General features: G+C 39.5%; 1 long non-coding RNA gene across 1 annotated transcript in view; it reads right to left on the minus strand.

Moving 5' to 3' along the window:
- Window positions 1–1,087: 1,087 nt before the first annotated feature.
- Window positions 1,088–21,510, minus strand: part of LOC138725299 (uncharacterized) — a 31,274-nt gene continuing 10,851 nt past the window's right edge. Inside the window, exons 2-3 of the long non-coding RNA XR_011338222.1 lie at window positions 7,553–7,661; window positions 1,088–2,454 (exon numbers count right to left, since the gene is read on the minus strand). This is a non-coding gene — a long non-coding RNA (uncharacterized lncRNA). The remainder of the gene's footprint in view (window positions 2,455–7,552; window positions 7,662–21,510) is intronic.

The raw sequence follows: 21,510 nt of genomic DNA on the forward strand, positions 1-21,510 counted from the left end.
TAGATGCTAGTGCATTTGGTCCCTGTTTGAGTTGCTAAGTACATAATAATGCACCTCTTCTGCACAAGCTCTCTTTGATATTCAAACTCCATTGCAATGGACTGTTCTCAGAGAGAAAAGCTGTAGTAGCAGATGGGAGTGTAGAGGCACAAATATATACAACAAAGACACTCATGAGCTTGAAGTAACTTTATTAGCGACAAATAGGAAGAAATGACATAACACTGTAGGATAAACCAGTACAACCGTAGAAGCACCATTAGAGGGAGCTCTGTTACTTAGTCCAATAGCTGATACCTGACAGACTTGTAACCAAGTTGCAGATTTCTGAATTGAAATTGGAAAAAATATAGGATTAAAAAATATGGTCAACTTTGGCTCTAAGCGCAGACATCGAGCAAGTGTGAGTATCCTTCCTGCTGAAAGAGCATGTCTGGTTAAGCCTGTTTATTTCAGGATACTCCGTAAAACTGTATCTGCAAAAATCCTGAACCTGTGATTCAGTCGTTTTCATATTCCTCATCCTACCTATTGGCTTTAAGGTAATGATTTATTTCAGGATGCTCAATTCACTTATTTTGTACATTAACTTTGAGCACAGTAAGACATGGGGAGTGGGATCTGAAGATTTATTCTATGTTATCATCTCTTCATAATGTAGAGTTAAAAGGAAATAAAAATGTGTCTTAGCAGTAGCTAGAATTAACAAATACTCATGATGTGTAGAAATACTGTAAAAGAAATAAGAGAATACCACTATTCTCTTATTTATTTACACCGACTTTACAGTGTATGAACTGTAATTCTGCGGTTAATATGAGGATATTTTTAATTGTGTATTCCTCTTCCTTGTCTGGATTCTATAAATACCTTAAAGTTTATTGATCATGAGATCCTTGAAAAGATATTTCAGTTTTTTCTTACCCACCTCAGAACTGACTAGAGTTCCCAGCCTTTGCTCTACATATTAATTAATGATCTTTCTTGGAAGTATTTTGGTTTTTTTTACTGTTAGTTTTCCTCCTTTCTCACCTAATTATGCTTAAACCAAACTTTGCAGAAGTGGAGAGTTCTAAAATAGCTTCCTTTTTTAAAAAAAAATTGTTTTAAAACATAACCTAGCAGAGAAAATGGACCTAACTTGTGACCCTACCAAAGGAGAGGTTGTAGTGAATGTTCTCTCTTATTACAGAAAATGATGCATCTGTGCAGCAGTTTGGTATCAGGCACAAATTCTTAGGAAAGCAGAGTTTACTGGCTCTGGTGTTAACAGACCAACTGTTATCTCTCGGGGCGTTTGCTTATGAAGATACCCCGAGATGGGATCATTATCAATATTTTAAATTCTTGATCTTGGAAAGCCAATAAATTTCCTCTGTCTAAAAGTATGAAGACATAAAAAAAATAAGAAATAAGTAAACACAGGGAAGGAAAACTGGGCTCTGCTTCCTATGTCTCAGTTCGAAGAGAGGAGTTAACTTCTGTGCAGAGCCAAACACAGCGGTGCTGGGGATTTGACTAGAGAACAAGGCTGTGCCTAGCACATATCATAATACAGCACAGTATTTATGTAGCAGCCGACGACTGCTAAGTGCTGAGTGCTGGAGTGAGGGAGAGCACTCATTGCCTTCCCCATTGACTCTGCACTTTGGTGTCATGCATCCCAAACCAGGACATTTATTGGCTTTGAGCACTTGATATGAATAAGTGAACCAATTTATAAAATGGAGTAGCCCCTGACTAGTTGCCACAATTGTAATATTCCTTGAGTTCCTAAATAAATACAGACTGAATGAAGAATATCAGCCACGTTTGAGCAAACAGCCATTAGCACTGGTTTTCTTTTCCTCCTCTTGTGTGGCCTCTCTCCTTACACTTGTGGTAGCTTGTCAGCACTTTCTTTAAAGGTAACACAAAGCCCCCTGAATCTCCCAAACAATGAAAAACGAGTTACCATAATGCATAATAAATAAGAATCGCCTCTTAAATCAGTCAGTGGCTATGTTAAAGGGGTCCCAGAGCTTTCTGTGTTTCCAGAAGTGATGTGTGAGTTAGGTCACGCTATCCCCAGGAAAGGTGGCCAGGGCAGAGAAGAAGGGTGATTTCTTATTTTTTTGTTTTGAATTGTGAGAGGATGGAGCAGAAACATTCAGAGGACTGAGTTACAGAGCTCAGTAGCAGCAGGCAAAGCCGTGAAATAAATTTTAATAATAAACAATCCTGTTTCAAATTAATTAGTCTAGACAACCTGGTGGTAACATACTAACACCTTGGCTCACACTGAGGAGTGCCTAACCCAGGAATGTGTATTTCCACTGATCTGAAGCCCTTCGTCACTGTTGGTTTGGTTTTGGTCCCCTCCCAGAAATCTGTGGGACTATCTCTGCAGCCAGATCCCATGCAGTGGTGAGATAGCCAAAGTCTGGCCCTTACGAGAAACTGAAATATTTCTTCCTGAAAGTCAAAGGAGACATGAAATGTGAGTGCTGGCAAGTGTAGGTGATAGGGGAGAAAATGTTGGACGAGAGTAAAAATTAGTTAATAACACTGTTATTTACTTTGCCTGCATTTCCTCACCCTCTCTGGCAAACATCCTCTGTGAAAGCAGTCGGAAGAGAAGTTGGGTAATTTGAGACTTCAGTTGCTAGTGGTAAATACAGCAGAATATAAGTCACAGCGCTTTCCTGCATTTATTGTGGAGGAGCACTGATTGCAGGCAATTGTATTGATCTATTCAGCCACTCATTTCACTTCATTGGAAAATGAATTAATTCTGACAGGCTCTGGCAAGGACTCATTACTGTGTAGCTTAGTGCTTAATAAACTGTCATCTCTCCTTTAACAGTGTAGGACCCGCCTGGAAAGGCAGGGAAAACTTGAAGACTTCATTTTTCTCAGAAATTAGATTAATAAAAGACTGGATGATATGGGAGCAAATGAAAGAAATACCTACATGAAATAAGTAAGAAAACAAGGGAAGAAAAATTCTCAAAAAAAAAAAAAAAAGGAGGAGGATTAGAATCTAAACCTATATCATAAATTGATTATTTCACTGTGGCAAAAAGCATGAGTGGATGGCCTTAGGGCAATGCTTCCAACATTTGTAAAGTGGTGACTTCAACAGTATAATTTCCTGTGCTCTAGACAGTAGTGTTTAAATGTTCTGAGAAGGTTAATTATCAAGATTTTGTGAATGTGAGGAAAATTCCAGATAAAAAACCGACTTGCACAGAAAAAGCCATACATACAACATTCTACTTTGCTAGGTGATAGATTGGCTTCCTTACCTCTGTCTCCCTGCTTTCAGATGCTGAGGTCAACCATTTCTTTGAAGGATAAAAGGAATTTTCTCAGGCTGTGATGAAATCTTTGAATACAACATGACTTTTAAAATAATTTTTGGTGTGTTTTCAGATGTGATTATTTTATATTTTATATGCTCCCCCAGAAAAGTTCTTGATATTTACTTGAAGTGCCATCTAAGAAAAAGGAAATACACTTACTTTGTTTTCTGTCCTAGATTGATGATCTGGCTTCTGCGTCTATGGTATTTACTGTGCCAGATATTCTGGCCTTTCTGCATCTACTCATAGTTTGTAAAGTGTGGAAGTCTCTGAAGGACTGTAGCTATGATTGCTTTAACTCTGGGTAAGTGTATCTGAAAGATGGTCACAGGTGTTACATTAGAAGGTCCTGTACAAACATGTGGAAAGCCCTGTGAAATGATTATTGTTGCTACACCAGGTGACTTTTTTCCTACTTTAAGAACATGCTCTTATTCCATCTCAACGTCAAGCTGTTGTCCAGTCTTCTCATTTGCAAGTAAAATCTATTTCCTTCATGTTTAATGTTAGAAGACAACTTAATGAATTAATTTGAGGATACTAGTGACTACTCTAGCTAAATTAAACACTATAGTACTCCCTTTAATTTTTTTTCTAATGCAGCAAAGTCAGGTGTTCTGTTTCTATATGCAGCAATGGGCATGTCCCAGTGCATCTGTCCCAGTGCAACAAATACATCAGGCTATAACCCAGCCTCCAGAGGCTTCTTCCCTTCCCACCTTCCCCCAAGAAAGTTTGGGCCTCTTGAAATTTCTGATCTCAGAGAGAATATGGAGAAAAGAAGTAGCATCTATCAATTTTGTCAGCTCCTACATGCAGTATGGTGAGAATAGTGAGAGTTAAATTCTGAAGCAACATTTATCTGTGGAATAGCATTGATTCTCTATGCTAGAAAAGATTTGGCAGTTTGCTATTCTGGCAAACTTTCCTAGTGTAGCCACAGCTTATACTGGCAAGCTAGTGTTTTGTCTCCATGTAGTTTATACCAGTTCCCTGAAAGAAATGTGCTATACTGGCAGACTCCTTCCCCCTCCCACCCACATACAGCAGCATCTATTTTGGCATTCAGTATACAGCAGAAGTTTTGACTATAGATCTATTAGTGGAGGAAAAATCATGCTCCTCAGTAAAATGGGGGCTGAAAGGAGGTTGTGTAAGTGTTGGGTATAGAGATGTCAATTCACTGCTACTATATGGAAAAAACTGTAAGCTTATGTGTTTGGTGAAATGATTTACCAATGGCCCTGATGCCAGATTAATACACCAAGAATTGTACCTGCACTGGTTTGCTACTACGTTTTCCATATGAAGAGCCTGGGAGGCATTTCTTCTCCTACGTTGCATAATATGGGTCGGTGAGAAACTACTGCCGTTGATCAGTTTACTCTTACAAACAGCCTTTTTTTTTCCCTTACAAACCCTCCCCCTCTTTTCCTGAGGGGATGTGGAGTTTGAAATGCTGATGTCGCTGAAGTCCCCGTCTCAGTCATCTCTTTTTATGGTTCTCTTTGAAGGGGAGAATTTCCCTGCCTGTGGCTGAGATAACAGAGAGATGCTAAGTGGTGGGATTTTTCACAGCACTTGACCATATGCAATAAAAGGTCAATTTGGACACACATCCCAGTGAACTTGGAAACATCAGAGTTTTTGCTAGTTTAATGTGGAAATCAAAGCTATTGAAATAGCTCACCCAGTAGAGCTATTACCTCCTAATTGCCTTTTTCTTCATTTGCCCCCCACCTCTTACAAGCACTGTGCCTTACTACTTCTCTTTTAAGTTTAGAACATTGTGAGTAGGCGGGCTGGGATTGATTCTTGCCTGTCTGTGCTGTGAGAATGAGGGATCACAGGTGAGGATTGTGGAGACCAGGTCAACCCCCTCCCAAGTTCTCTATGAAATGAGAAGAACCTCTTGACCAAGTACATTTTGGGTGTCAGGTGTTCCCCAAGGGCTCCAGCCAAGTCTCATGGACTCATGAGAGACACCCTCTGAGAGTTACTGAGAAAACCAGACTGGGGTTGGGAATCAGCAGATCTGCAAATAGTTGAAGACTGGGAGAATGTTCCCAGTACTGGGAGTATTCAACATCTTTGCACTTTTTTTTTATTTCCCTGTGTGCTAGCTGAGCGACTTCTGCAGACTGGTGGGTAGGGGTTAGATGCATCACCGTTATGGCAGTTCTTATGCTCTTGGGTATATGGGGTTAAATCAGCACAGAATTCAAGTTTATAGAGCCAGAATATATTTATCTTGTAATGTTCCTACTACTAAGCAGTGGTTTATTCTCTGCAGAAACACTCAGAAATTAAGGTTCCTATCCAGGTACCTCCTTGATAAAGAATGCTTGGCACAGTTAAAATTTTCAAATTTTGAGTAATATATTGTTAGGAGCTGGAGATAGCAACACACAATAAATTTTTTTGTTTTGTTTTGGCTTGGCACCTAAAGCTGGCTGACTGAGGCTCAGTAAAGGAAATCTGGCATTGCTGCTATTTAGGAGACTGGCTAATACAAAGATTTGGAACATAAAAACCAAATCAGGAAAATATTTCATCTTCATAAGGTGGTCCCTAGACTCAGTCCTGCAGCCTTTGCTCATGCAAAACAAATTTCTCACACAGCTTATTCACATCATGGGAAAAAGATGATTGCTTGAAGGTTTATGAACATTTCTCTAGCAGAAAGGGACTTCCTTTCTTGCCTCCTCACTCTGCGCTGTCAGAGCTGGTTCAAGTTACTATGGATTTTGTCAGGACAAAGACACAGAGGCAAGGCTGCTGAGGGAACCATGGGGGGAAGAACGACCAGGGCTTTCCCAAAATATGCTTGAGCCCATGCTCACATACAAGCTCTTCTGTTTCAGCATGTGTCCCAGTGCCACGCCGGCTGCCAGCAGCTGTGTTGTTTGTCTGATTTACCATGGAGTTTCTGTTGGTTCATTGTTTTATCTGTATTTACTTAAACCTTTGTCTCTTTTTTTGTCCTGCCTTCTCCCAGTTCCCCCACCTCCTGCCTCATTTTGTGTGGTTTCATGGTTTCCTCTGTCTCAGATTGGGGACGGGGCTGTGCCAGCGAGGCTGGGCAGGAGGTGGAAGGGTCTCAGGGAACCCTGGCTCCCACCAGCAAGGGCAGCTGCATTTTGGCTCTTGACTTGCAGCTTCCTGGCCTTAGGGAAGGGAATGGGGCTGCTGCGAGGCTCTTTGTGGCCAAGGAGCAGACTGGGCACAGCCAAGCCCTTGGTGGGCACTGGTTGTGGGTTGGGAAGGGGCAGGCAAGACCTTTGAAAGCCCTTTCAAATGGCTTTTGGCCGGGACCGGGGAGGGAGCTGTTCACAAATGGCCATGATATTCGTGAACGTTTGTTCCTTGCGACCACAGCGATGCTGGATGGCCAGGGAGCCAAGAGCTGGGCAGCCATCTCGAGTCCTTGTGGCTGTGGGGAAGCAAATCGAGTTTCCATTTTGTCAGCACAAATTGTATCACATCTTTCTTTCTGTGCCTCTGAAAAATGCGGTTTGCCTTAGTTTGGAGGCTACCTTGCCCTCAGCAAGTAAATAAATGCCAACTAAAACAAAAAGGAAGCACAAAACAATAATGAGGGCTGGTTTTAGCCAGCTTTAGCAGCCTCTTGAGGCTGGATGGGAAAGCAGAGCGTAAAGGGTCGAATCCTACGCCCTGGCTGCTGGGCTTCTGTGGAGCATCTCCACCCCACAGCTGGATTTGCCCTCATATCCAATGGCAACCTCATTTAAATCCCATCCGACTTGTAAATTGCCTATGAATTTGCCTAATTGAAACACCAGAAAACTGATAGTTTTGCTTCTCACCTACTATTTCTTGAAAATTTTTTAGCAATTTTTCTTTTATTCCAGTTGAGTTGTAGATGAATGGGCATATCATGAAAATAAATGTGTCTTACGGTTGAAGGACAGGGGAATTTATTGGCAGAAATTTCTCACAAACACTTTTTTCTAAATAATTTATTGTTGCTAAAATAAGGTATAGAAACTAAGATTTGCTTATGTTTTTTTCAAATGCCCTAAACAGTTAAATCCTGAGTAAACTGAAGGGGATTCCACTGTCAATTGAAAGAGACAAAAAAACAATTTTAAAGGGACATTTATGTGTGAAGAATGAGACAGATTTTGCATTAGCCATCCTAACTACACACTTGCTAAGAGGAAAAAATTATATAGCATATTACCTACCTCTGTTTGAAAACTTTGCTACATATGCTTTCCCATCAAGATGATGGTAGGTTAAATAATTTATTTTTGCTGTATACTCTTGTTCTCTCTGATGTTTCATGCCAAACTGCTCCAGTAAAAGGAAGTCAAATATATTAAAGATGTACATTTTAATTAAAAATATTAGGAGAAACATATTAGTGTTCCTTTTTTATTAACAGCAGATTGTTGGCCAACTAGGCAGCGAAGCTATTAGCCAAAAGACGTATGTTTTGCTGTGGAGTAATACTAAAAGTAGGACATTGCAGGTGATAAGTGGTTCTGTTGGCAAACTGCTTCACTTCACTTCTGCTGTGTTATGGGAGCACTGGGCAAATCCTTCCCTGATGCAAACTGTCATTGCCCTGCCAGCAGTGACAGAATAGGACTGGCTAACCCTAGGTGAATATATGGCCCTGAAATCAGAGCTATCAATATGACCAACTTTGGTGTCAGCAGAAAGAAATCGCTTCTGTGATGAACTAACTTAAGGCTATTATCTGTGAAGTGGTCAGAAAAAATAAGGTAACGACACATTGCACATGCCAGCTTTTCTCTAGGGCTGAACTAGGAGCTTAATTCCATAGGAGTTATTTTTCTTTTAACTTTTTAATAGCTTAAGTGACTAAATCAAGCAAGAGAAGTGATGAGTTTGGTCACAATAATATCAGAGGAAAGTATAATAAAAGAGGTGTTACCGATAAAACCTAGGCTATTTTTATTGTTTTCCCTCCTTCCTCATCTTTATCAGTGTGTTTTATGTAAACCTGACACGTTTATATATGGGAAACAGATGCAAAATGAAGCAGTTTTGTCTTCAGTTATGACCATGTTTTTTCAATCATAGACATGATTTATGGAAATGTTCTTTGCTGTAAAAAAATTCTTTTAAAATCCAAACCACATTAATTATAAATCTAACATTCAATTTCTTTTGATACTTTGGGGAATGTGGGGAAGTAAATTTTTAATGCAAATAAACAGTTTCTTTAAAAAATCAGTGTTCATTAAAAGTTGAGATGAAACCAGCATCAGACTTCTCAGTGAAACTACTAGAGAATTTAATTAGATGTTGAGAAAATTAGCTTTCTTTTTAGAAAAATATTATATGTCTCAGATTTCTATCTGCTATGGTATATTTGGCACTCCTGGGGCCAACCAAACTGTGAAAAGCTATTGATGTTGGCTCTTTGGCTGCTCTGCCTGTTCAGGGTTGAGCTCAGTTTACTGTGGAATAAACTCTAAACATTTTGGAGTTCAGATAAGTTGTGCAGAGGTATAGAAGCTGCCTGAGACTGAGCAGTATCACTAGTAGAGACCAGGAGAATTTGTAAGGTCAACAGCTGGAGAGAATATTTTTCTCTTGGACAAGGCCAAGCTACATAATACCCACAGCACTGCCAACTATGACGACTTCATCACATCTCCTACAAAGCTTAGGGTTTTTCTTCACACCTCAGCCCTTGAAGCATGTAAAAATCTCAGTTTCCGTTCTCTAAATATTCCTTGTGATTATGAACAGAAGCCTGGAAATGTTAACCCTAGAGGCTGAACACCCAGAAAGTGAAGTGAATAAGACAGTCATATTTTTCTTAAATCTCAACTTAAAGCCAGTCTCGTGATTTTGGGGGTCTCATTCAGAATTTCTGAGTGTGTAGATCTGGCTATACTGAATACCAGGAAGCTAATTCAGCTTTACAGAATTAATCTGTCCCGACAGAAGGTCTCTGTGGTGCTCTGGTGGTCTGTGGTGAACTGCTGCTTTTCTCCAATCCTTATTTCAACCTGCTATTTCTCATTCAAAGACAGCTAAAAATACTTGATGTGCTTTCACTGTATTCCTATTGCTTATAAGCTATTACAGTGCATTAAGTAGGTGCTGTTCAATGATATTGGGGTAGTAGGGAATCATATCTTCTCCTTACCCCTCCGCTTTCCTGTGGGATATTCTTTCAACTTGTGTTTCATACAATTAAGCATTTTTAAGGTATCTGTCTGAAGATCATTTCCAGTGTCACCATTGTGACATTGAAATTGTTCATTAAAATGGGAAAGGAAGTGACTTTTGACCAGTCTTTTAAGAGTCAGAAGTGGCACAGGGCTTTTTGACCTAAGCTGGGAGAATGGCTTGTGCTTGAATTAGCTTTTTATGAAAGTTATTTCCCTACCTAACTGGGTTCCGTTGGAGGTTTGATCTTTGTTCTCATTATGGCTTCTGTGTAGCTGAAAGCTCTGATAACCACAGAAATGGCAGGGGGGACAAGGGAGATTGGCTTCTGTGGAAGGAAGGAAGCCACGAGTCCTGGTATCTGTGTAAAACAAAAGCAGCAGCATGGAGTCTACAATTGATCCCACTATAAAGCAATTTTGAAAGCCCCGGCTTCCCCTAACCCCCTCCTCAGTGTCTTCCTTTGATAGGAACAGGAGGTAGGAGCTTCCCAGGAGTGTGAAAATGTCTGGTCTGGGAAACATGAAAGAAGAAAGCTTGTATGTTTATTTTGCACGCCAGAGATTTTAGGGCCAGAAAGCCTTTTCTTTTTTTTCTAATTACAAGATAATATCTTGTTAAAAAGTATATGTTCTGAAGCTTCAAAGAGGGGAAAACAAAACAAATCCTCCTCTCGACCTATAAATACAGTTTGAAAAGCTACAACAATTCATTGAAGTTTACTGTGATAACTTGATATTGGCCTCAGTCTAGCAGATTTGGGTACTCTGGGAATTGTAGGAATCTGGAATCTCACTGGTCAAATGTGAGAAGTATGGAAGCATGGTTGAATGCTGACAGGGCAGTATGCAGCATTCCTGTGCATCGGCAGTGTCAGTGTGGAGTTTATGACTGCTGTTTCTTTCTCCTCCATCAGTAAACACAATCTCTCCACTCCCTCAAGTTAAGTCAAACCACTGTAAAGCAACTCGTGAGTAACCAGGGTAAAATTTCCACTGAATTAATCATGTATCTGGTCCAAAATATTTAAGATATAAACAAAAGAGGATAGAATAAGAGCAGCCAGGCGTGTAAACATTTCCAAAGTGGTTGTTTTTGAGATAGATTTTGAGCCACAACCGTCAAAAAACAGGGTGGTTGCATAAAGCCAGCTTTGAAAGAAAGGCTGTCATCAGTTTACACCAGCTGAGGATATGATCCTGCATATTTCATGACTGTCTGTTTAAAACATGTCCAAATGTCCTTGGAAAATAGTTTTCTGTTGGAAGAAAAAAAGATAAAAACATATCTAGGAAAAAAGTTAAGCATTATTTTTAAGTAAAAGAAAGGGGCTTTAAATCTACATCCAATGCCCTTATCTGGGTTTCCAGTATATGTATAAGAACAATAATTTGTATGACAGCTTTTATTTTCGTCTCAAAATTGTAGTAACAATAACAAGGACAAGCACTAATAAATCAGACCGTAACCAGAGCTGTTGAAGAAGCTAAAGGTGCAATGATTTGGTAGACAATAAAAATCCAGATATTTCAGATGTGGTTCAAAATCTTTATGATACACAGTGGACTTCATGCAAAAGGTGGGAAGGCAACAGCTCAGACAGCAAAAGGTAAAGTGGATGACAAGATACAGCAGAGTAGGTCAAGAGTGGAATATTCTAAATCTGAACTTGGGATGTATGAACAAATTATGAAATGGTGAAAATTGCCTCTTTACCACTAAAATCCAGCAGTTGGATTTTCTTTGGTAAGTTTGAAGTGTATTATTGCACAGCACCATTTTCTAGTGTTGTGTGAAATGAGCTGAAGTCCCAATGACTTCCATGCTTCATACAGAGTCACCTGAAATCTAGTCAAACAATCAGCTTTAGATCAGAGGCTAGGAATGTGATTTATTGCTCTGCTACAGTATCTAGAAGAAGAAAGTGCATTTAATATGTTAGACTTCGAGATTCTTCCTCAAGGCATATGCTAAATACTAGTAGCATGCAAAATGTGTTCACATTAATAGGTATATTTGTGAGAATGGCTGGAATCCATAGTTGCTATAAAGTCTTTGCCTGACATAGGTGCTTTAGAATCTTTCTGATTAAAGTCAATAATGAACTAGTCTGAGTGCTGGGTGAAGGGAAAATATTGAATGGTATAGAGTTCTGTTTCATATTAATTACTTCGAAGCATTTAGAAAATAACTTGGTAGATTGCATCATTTCCCAGTTGTATTTTCCTTACCAACGCATAAACTGGTTTTGGGTTTTTTTTTTTTTGTTTTATTACATGCGTTCTTCCCATGGTCCTGCAGGCAATTAGGGACTGATTCTTTTGGATCAAGCTTATTTTGAAAGAATCTAGACAGTTGCAAATGACAATTTGTCAATTGTTACCACAGCCTTCAAAGTTCAGATGAGATGATTACGCTGAACTGATTGGAGAAGTATCTCAAAACTAATTCTTTGCCCCAGGTAGTCTCATCCCCAGGTTTTTGGAAGGGACATGCCTTACACTGATAAGCTCTGAAAAATTCCCAAACAAGTAATTTTTCACAGTGTATCTCTAGCCTAGTAAAATATTTTGTTGATGGAGAGTACAAGGGCTCCTATGACCTCTGTAACCTGCTGGTATGGGTGCTGGCTAGCAAAACCAAGTCCTTGTTTGGCCTTGGTTTGGAGCCAGGACCTACAAGGCAGTCTTCTGCGTGTCTGGCAAGCATCCTTAGCTACCAGACTATTTGTTATTTCTGGATGTGTCCCTGATTTTCATTTTGTAGCTGTCCTGCTTTGTATTAGCTGACTCTTCATTAGGCAGGGAGGAAAGCAACAAGAGTTGGACACACCAACCCTTGGTTTTGTCACTCCCTTGGTACATCAGCTAGAGAAATTCCTAAACACTAGCTTATGAAGTTCCAGATAGCAAAGCTGTAAAGCTCCAGCTGCTGAGATCAGGAATTTGTCTTCTCTCTGTTAACTTCAAAACAGCCTCCTGTGGACAGAGGGCTGAATAGCTTTGTGTAGCTTAGCCCCAAGCTGTTTCCTCTTGGTGAGGTGATGGTGTTGCTCGCTTCCTGCTGGAGCTTGTCCATATTGTACAAATATATATGATGGGGAGCTAGTCCTTAAGTGCCACTATCAGAAGCCAGTCCAGATTGATTGTTCACTTCCTTATTGCTATGAGAGGGGGTGGCAACTGATTTTTAGGCCAGTCTTGGAGCCTGAACTGGGACGTGACTCCGAGTAGTTAGGCAATTATCTAGATCTGTTTTTGCCAGCTTTGTACTTCAAAAGGTAGCACTTTGAAGTTTCATTAATTCTTGTTTCATAAGATCATGCCTCATTAGTGCGTGCTTAATTAGTTCCTGCTCTGTAAGATGGTGCTTTGAACATTTAAAGGCTCACGCTTTTCTTTCTTTTTTTTTTGCATGACAACTAGCCAGACTGTTTAATTGATATTGTACATTTTATCAGCTCCCTCAGTGTAATAGTTGGTGAAACATGCAATTTTATTACAAATCCATGAACCTTTAAAATGTTCCTTCTAGTTAGTTCTCTATTAATGTCCTTTGGGCAAAACAAACCCTTTCAGTGTGGTAAGTAGCGAGCATTTGAGTAAACGTAATGTGCTTAAGGGAGCTGATGCAGTTTTCTGTGATGGTGTTAAAGATATCTATGCCAAGTCACACTCAGCTCCATAGGACCGGTCAGTTGTCTCTGGAGATAAAGATTGAAATATAGGAGTGGCTGCCTCTCGGGTGGGACACCCTTTCACCACGATGCGCTCAATATGCCAGTTGGAGTCCTTTGATACGTCTACTCATCCAGGAGGGCTGCCTGGGAATAGGATGTTGTATATAGCCCTTGTCCTCAGTCTGAGTAAGGCAGAAGGCACCAATCACAAATCACTCCACTCATATTTATTTTCACGAAGGACATCATAGTCTATCATGCTCATATAAGTACTGATAAAAAAAGTCGAGGCTAGTGGGTTATGCTTTAAATGACTGGTGCAGAATAGTTATATGTAGAATGATTGATTTTTTTTAGAGGAGCCAAAGGCTGTCCCTAAGTTTACAAGAGAGCTCCACAGCAGGTGGGAGCAGACAGCAGGTGAAGATTCATATCTCCCTGCAGAGTCCAAGAGCTGTCAACAGAGCTTTCTGAACATTGGTGTTATTATGAGTATTCCATGCAAATAGTGCTATTCCTTCCACCAAGGCTTAAGTCATATATCTGGCACACTACCTGCAGATGACAATGACTTGTTTATTTTATTAGATCATGTGCTACTCTCCCAAACTCAAATACGCTGTTCATTTCTAAAGAATGTCAACAGCTAACGAGTGCTTGAACAGTTCACGAAAGCTCGATGCTCTCTGGAAGGCTGGATCTGTTATTACTACAAACTGGTACATTTAATTGTGCATATGTTTCTCTGCAACTTTCACTTTTGTTACGCTATCCCTTTGAGATGGCTATAGTAAAGTCTATACCAATTAGCATGGGCAAAGAAAAACTTAGTTGGATACACTGCAAGATTATTTGCTACACTTTTAAAGGAAGAGAAGCCATTACAGCCTAGACTTAGCGTGCATTTTGTAGGACAAGATTCCTTCAAGCTTCTGGCTAAAAATCTAGAGTATGATTGCTTTTTTCATTGCTAAAACTTGAGTAATGGAAGAATTAGGATAAATCAGACAAAAACATGTGAGAGAGATTCTAGGTATTCTTTTGTATTTTTCCTTAGTCTGTGTTATTTCACCAGATTGCCTCTAATTATATTTGTTTGGATAACAAATTATCTTTCTGTAGAAAATACTTGCTTTTATGTTTTGAAACATGGCTCATTTGAACTGTAAAAGTTATGCATGGGTTGGGTTGGTTTTTTTTTTAATTCTCAGTAATAGGGTGAATTTACCATGTCTGCAAAGTGATTAAAATTACCTAATTAGGAGATGAGAACAGGAGAGTCTGTCAAAGGTGGCCAGTGGTCTGCAGAGTTCTGTACTGAAAAAATCTGGTTGTGTCTGCCACACTGTGGCCTCTTCACAAGCAATAGGGGGAAACCTAAATAGTGTTACTGATGGGCTAAAGGCCAAACCACAGGTAGCCTTGTACTTCTTTTTGTCAGCTGCAAAATTTATCTTGGTGAAATTTCTTCTCAGAGCTGAAGGTCACGTGTATAGCTGCACTTGTGAGCAATGAAAATATTACAGGAGCTCTGCTTTAACTGAGCTCTGTCTTCCAACTGCTGCTTGAGCACTACATTACTGACATCAAGAACAAATTGTGAATGCTATTACTGTTGAAGGAGGAAGGTCCAAATACTGTATGGCTACTTGAGACACTACTGTAGTTAACAATTCACTTAGAAAGAACAGGTGACTCCCCTCTTCCCCCTCAAGATGTATCTCAACTGAGCTGTAAAAGAGATTAAGCATTAAATAAGGACAAGATCAGAGGCTAGACTATGGCCAAAATAAACAAGTCCATTTAGTCAGGTATAAGAGGTGATCAGAAGAAATTAGAGGAATCAGAAGACACTGATGATGGAGGTGACTCATAGAGGATATTCAAGATACAGAGGTCACAGACAAGAGTTTGTAAACCACAACCAGAATTGTTAAATCAAAACCAGACGACATGCAGAAAAACAGACCATGATGGCCAGATGGCAAAATTCTGGGAAGAACTCTCTGAGGATTAAAAAAAACCTGTTAAGCAGTATTGCTTCGACAGGTGACAGAGAATCGTGACATGAAAAGTTGAAACAAAACTTTCCAGTCAAAAAGTCAAGAATAGGAAAGCTTTAAGTGCTATGCAAGTCACTAATTTATTTTCTCAGATTGAATGTCAGTGCTAGCAATGATTTGTTCCAAGTGGGAACGTGGGACTGTATTAATTCTCATTACATTACTAAACAAAACTAATGGGAAGACTTATATAAACAACATAAAACTTTCTATTATTCTATGGGATCAAAACCAACAATGGCAGCTTTTAGAGAAGGGTTTCAGAGAGGCCAGTGCTCCCTAAAATATTCTCTGCCCCCCTGCCTCGTCCTCCCAAATAATTAATAGCTTGTGCAAATTGGCCTCAGAGACTGTTTCTAATATATCATTCGAATTTATGACATCTGGCCATCTCTTCATAACCAGTGGGTTATCCACTATCAGCTAAAAGATGCAAATTTACAGTTGCCAACTTCCAGCATCATAAAAATGGCACCCAAGAGCTGCAACTGTCAAAAGAGAGATTTTGCTCCTGTAACTCCTTATATCATTTACCTTTATATCATTTTTATATCATTTTTTATATCATATTTTTATTTATCATATATTTTTATTTATCATAATATTTATTTATCATAATAAATATTTATTTATCATAATAAATATTTATTTATCATAATATTTATCATATTTTTATTTATCATATATTTATATCATATTTTTATATCATTTACCTTTGAATTCCATTCCAGACATCCATGTTTCAGCAAATTCTGTGTTTTTATAGTTGTTGCTCCCTTCCTCACTGTCACTAGAACTGTCACTAATTGGTGTGTAAACCTCTCCTCTGAAGGGACTGGGACACTTTTCATTAAAGTTCCTGAGAAATTCCCCTGCAACTCAGTTTGATTGAGTTCTGACATGAATATATTTCCAACCGTAAAAATCCACAAACACCTAGGGATTCTGCTTCTGAACATGACCAGACTTGACAGGTCCTGACAACCGATGCATTATGCACCATGCTGTTCAAAACAGCCTCCAAGAACACTCAGATGCAGCATCTGAGCTCATGGAAAAGCCATGAACTTTTGCCACACAAAGTGGGGCAAAATAGTGCTGAGGAAACCTCTGGGAAAGAAGGTAAGAGAGATGAGTGAGGGCCTTTTACCATTTGCCTAGAATTCAGATAACTGAGTTTAACTTCCTTTAAAGTGTTAGGGAGCACAAGTCTCCATTGCCCATTTTGCAGGTGAGCACTGTGCTGGAGGTGTTGTGTGGTTTTGCCACTAGTTAGAGATGGGAGATTGCGACAGCTGGTCCATGAGCTGATGTGTCATCAGGCACCAGGTGGTCCAGGCACCAGAGAGGCAGAAGTCAGTACAGATGTCCTAAGATAACTATCTGACTTGTGAGTCAGAACCCAAAGATACGAGGATTAGCAAACTTAAAAGCAGAAGACTTAGGCAGACAAATACTGTATATAATCTGGTGTATAGATAAACTTCTCTTACACTGGCCAGCCTGTAAACCAAAGTGCTCAGAGGGAATTTCTTAGTGGACAAAGTAGCTCAGTCTCCGAACCCAGGCGTTCCTCAGACCTTCTACTCTGCTGGTGGAAAAAAAACAAATGATGTGAAGTCGCTATTTTTTGAATGGTTCTGAGAGATGAGTTAGAAAGCATGGTGTCTAGTTTCTTGCTCAAGAAACTTGACTAGCAATTTTGAATACATATTTTTAGCATAAATGAAATATAATTTCAGTGAAACAGAGTAAAGGCCTTGTCTCCCTCCACTGTATGGTTATACAGCAGAGAGGCACAGACAAGGGAAGTGTGTCCAGGAAGCAGTGGAGTTGATATGAAGTATCTATGCAGTAATATATAATTATTAAATATGTAAGTGATCAGACTGTAATCCCAGACCAAACTATAGTGTCAGCTGATAACAGTGCAAGATCACAGCTTCACATAAGCAATATCCAGCCTTTAATAACATGTATTCAGACAGCAGGAGTTTCTTCCTCCTTCTTTCTTAATGCACCTGCTCAGAAAAAAAATTTTAATTTCTTGTTAATAATGCAGCATGTTAAATAACTTGATTATTTCTAATAGGTAGAGCTAAAAGAGACAGACCTGCTTTGTGAGTTGCACATTTTTTTTCCCTTTTCTCCAGCTGGGGACAGAAAAACCTGTCTCTTTATCAAAAAGTGAATAATGAAACAGGAATGACGGATCTACTTGTTGGTGGGCTTTTTTTTTTTCTCTCGGGGAATTATTATTTGAATTCAACTTCTTTCCTAAATTAAAGGCTTATTTATTTTTTAAATTGCCAACAAGCACTACTTGGTTAATTAGACCCATTTCACCATTACTTGTGTCACTTCATTTCCCATGGAGACATGTCTGAATTGGCATGAATTCTCTGACATGAGAATTTTCTAATTCCACTCCTGACAATCTGCTGTTTGATACATAATCTACACTGTATCCTTTGTTAAGGAATATCACCACAACTACTGAACCTAGACCATATTTTTACCTGCAGCAAGACTATGTCTATAAGAATACACCGCATGTTAAGAAAATCCTGAGAATCAGGATTTTTCTGGTGTTGCATCATTTGCTAATTAATTTTTTTCTAACTCTTGACACAAAACAAGAAAAAAATCCAAAAATCAGCATATCAGATTTATAGCAACCCCAAGGCACAACTAATATTAGCACAATATTAGAATTCAGGCAGGGTGGGGAGAAAATAAATTCATAGCTGAAGCTCTTTAGGAGGAAAAAATTCAAATTTAATATACCACCCACAAGGAAGTAAGAAGCTATTTTTGCTATTGTTAAAAAACAACAACCAAAAAACCCTCAATACATTCTGCGGATGGCACTGCAGATCAGAGTCAAGGGATAACATCATATTGTTGCTCTCCGACTGAGTGTAATCATGTTAGCAAGTGCTTTTATCTAAGTGTTGTTGACACCTAACAGATATTCCCCAGGGCACTAACAGGTCACGGATTTGTTAAGACTCAGACTAGTTGCTTTCCTGTAGAACCGTGATTCTTCATGATCTGGAGAAAAATTAATTTTGCTAAAGGTTTTGCTGGTGTTATGTCCCACATATGCCATCATGCTGGATTGGCGATTCAGTCACTGTGTCTTGCGATTGCAGGTGTAACTCACATATCGTAAAGCATTTCAAACCACAGGAGAAGCACAGAGAGAATAGAAGGGCAGGAAGCAGGACAGTCTGTCTCAGGAAGCCAGATGGGCAAAATCTGAGGAGAAGAAGAATCTGTAGGAAGAAGAAAATCTGTAGGAGAAGAAGAGCAGCCAGATAAGGAGGAAGAGAAAGGAAAGAAAAAGGATTGGTGAAGAAAATGTTGATCCTGTGATAGAGTCTGTGTTGTTTTCAGTACTTTGGAAGGGTAAATGCAGTTTTCAGATAAAATTGTGATTTACGTGGCGCATCCTGAAGATCATCTGTAGTCCTAGGCCATTTCTAAGAAACTGCATAAAACCCCAGATGACCTTGCAGTAGTGCCTGCTGGCAGAGGAAAGGATCGATGGTGGTATTTCTGTCAAGAAATCATAGAATCATAGAATTGTTTAGTTTGGAAAAGACCTTTAAGATCATTGAGCCCAGCTCTGAAATATGTATGGAGTTTTAGCACTGGATTTGACAGCCGTGCTGTGCACAGCAGCTGTGGTCCTGCTCCTGCAAATGCAGGCTGAGCAGGAATGGGGAAGGGAAAGAAAAGCCTGAGAATTAGCTGTGTGGCAGGTAAATGCTTGATGTAGGCATTTATGTAAAGAACTACATTTAAACTTTCCTTGGCTACACTTTGATGCAATCCCACATCCTGTGTGCGAGTCCTTGTACCTGCTAAGACATAAGCTTTCAGGCTTTTAAAACTGATCTCTTTTTAACTTAATGGAGCTGCTTCCATGCTTCAGACTAAGCTGGCAGGATTGGAGGCCTGATGGTGTGACAAATAACAGAGGACCCCTAAAGGGCTGGGGTGGCCAGATTCTAGATCTCATCAGAGGGCATCACATTGCTGTACAGAAACAGAGCAGAGTTTGCACTAATTTTGTAATTTCTCCAGCACAGCTCATGTCTCCTGCCATCTCTCATCCTCCCCCCCGCCAAAATTAAAATAAAAACAAAGAGAAAATGAGAAAACAATAGCAAAGTATGTCTCTTACTGTGTTTGGGAACTTCCAAGCAGCTTGCGGAGGCTGCTGCTGAAAAGAACTAGCAAATGACAGTGATGTGAAGTTAATGAGGATCAGGACACTTGGTGGTGGGGGTTTCTGGGCTGCAGGAAGGAGGGGGGCTCTCAGGAGGTCCTGATAAGCATTAGCAGTTTTGGATGCTCTGCCAAAACTTTTGTGGTTTGCCTGTTAGTACTGAAACTCTTTTTTGTTCAGCCGTTACTTTATACTGTGCGGTCTGGCTAGCAGTTGTACAACAGCATTTAAAATATACAACATGCTGTGAGACAGAATGCAGCTACCTTGTCAAAGATGCCAGCATTAAATTACAAAGAGGCTAGTATAATCCATATATAGGATATAGCCATTTTGCCTGTAAAAGTCCAGATAGCCAACTTCATTTATCACTGAGTTTAGGTCACAGCAGCTGCCTTGAGTACAGCAAGGAAGGGTGAGGGAAGTACAAGGAAAGTGATGGGGATGGTCCCATTTGGGTCCACAAGCAGTTTGGACTGGAAGAATGAGAAAGAGAAGAGGTTGGTGATTTTTTTGGAATGAGTAAAAAAGAAAGAGAAGTAGTTGAATGACGTGTTGACAGTGATCGTCACGTGAAAGAGCAAGCGTTCATTGCAGGGTAAATATAGCAGAGACAGTGATTATGGTTTTTGAAGTGGTGAAGAAGGTCTATGTCTGGGTGTGGAGTTTGACTTTCTGTAGGTTTTCTGCATTAGAAGTAGTTGATTTCTTCTCGAATGTTATTGGCTTTGAGAGAAAATATATAGCGTAGGGCATTTGAACAACAACATTGCTGTGACACATAATCTTTTGTACTCTGCAACAGGTCCTTCTTTTCTTAGTAGTTAACTTTCTATTAGTGAAAATAAAATCCATATTCTTAAAGCAGGTGGAAGTAAGGATGCAGCTACCCCAGAAGCCATGTAAGAATCGCAGAGGAAAGCTTGAAAAGATCTCATAAGAGAAAACAAAGACACTAGATTAGCTTTGAACCTAGGAGTTCCCCACACTACAAATCAAGTGCATTGTCAGAAAAAGCACAGGTGTACGCCACATGTACAGGTTAAAATGTAGTCCTGAGTGCCATGATGACAGTTCTGTGTTCATCATGAAAGTATCCCAAAGAGTACTTATGCAGCTGTTATAAATTCAGGTAGGACGGAGACAGGGTAATTTAATTCTAAGTTACAGTATTGTCAATACATCTTTGCTGTATTGGTATTAATGAAATAATTCATATTTCAATTTGGCCAGAGGTTTTTCTTTTTCTTGTAATAATAGTTTTGTAGACACCAATATTTAAATACTTGTGTATCTCTACCTCCCTAAGACGTGAAGAAATATTATCTTGAGACTTCCCTGTGGTCTGATAAGAGCAGTGAGGAATTCTCTGCAGGAGCAGGTCTGATATGTACTGTGGTAACAATATAAAAGAGCTGAAAAACCCTTGGAAGTTTCATAGCTTTCTAAATGACACAATGCAACATAAATAGAGGAGACAGACTAAAATAGGCCAGGAATTTGAAGAAGAAAACTGACATAGAGCTGTTTATGTGACATTGCCAAAATAAAAATGGTTTTGCAACAGAAACATGCAGAAACTTACTTTTCCTGCTGGGTACCACAGTAGGTGTTTCAGCAGATTTTTGTATGTAGCACAGAACTTGGAAGTAGTAGAACATGCTTTTGGTAATGATGAAAAATCAGTGGGTTTTTCAGTTGCAATTTTGCACAAAAAAGGCAGCTTGGGATCTGTGGCCCAGCTTCAGCAAGCTTCATGTTAAAGCTTGGCACACATGACCGAGCTTTAAGGGCTGAAGCCTTTTGGGGATGCAGGTTAAAAACCCAACTCCGATGCCTGTGTTTGTGAGATCCACCACCTTGGCTCCTGAAGAAACAGGGGGGAAATTTAAAGAAGAGGAGATGCCAACTCCATAAAATAATCACTTTGCTGTATTTATTCATTGTGTGAACCTAGAATCCCTGAGTCAGCTTTGAGCCAGTATACTAGGCACTATATTCCACACATAAGAA

The sequence above is a fragment of the Phaenicophaeus curvirostris genome, chromosome 11 (genome assembly GCF_032191515.1).
Source record: "Phaenicophaeus curvirostris isolate KB17595 chromosome 11, BPBGC_Pcur_1.0, whole genome shotgun sequence".
In the NCBI taxonomy this organism is placed as follows: domain Eukaryota; kingdom Metazoa; phylum Chordata; class Aves; order Cuculiformes; family Cuculidae; genus Phaenicophaeus; species Phaenicophaeus curvirostris.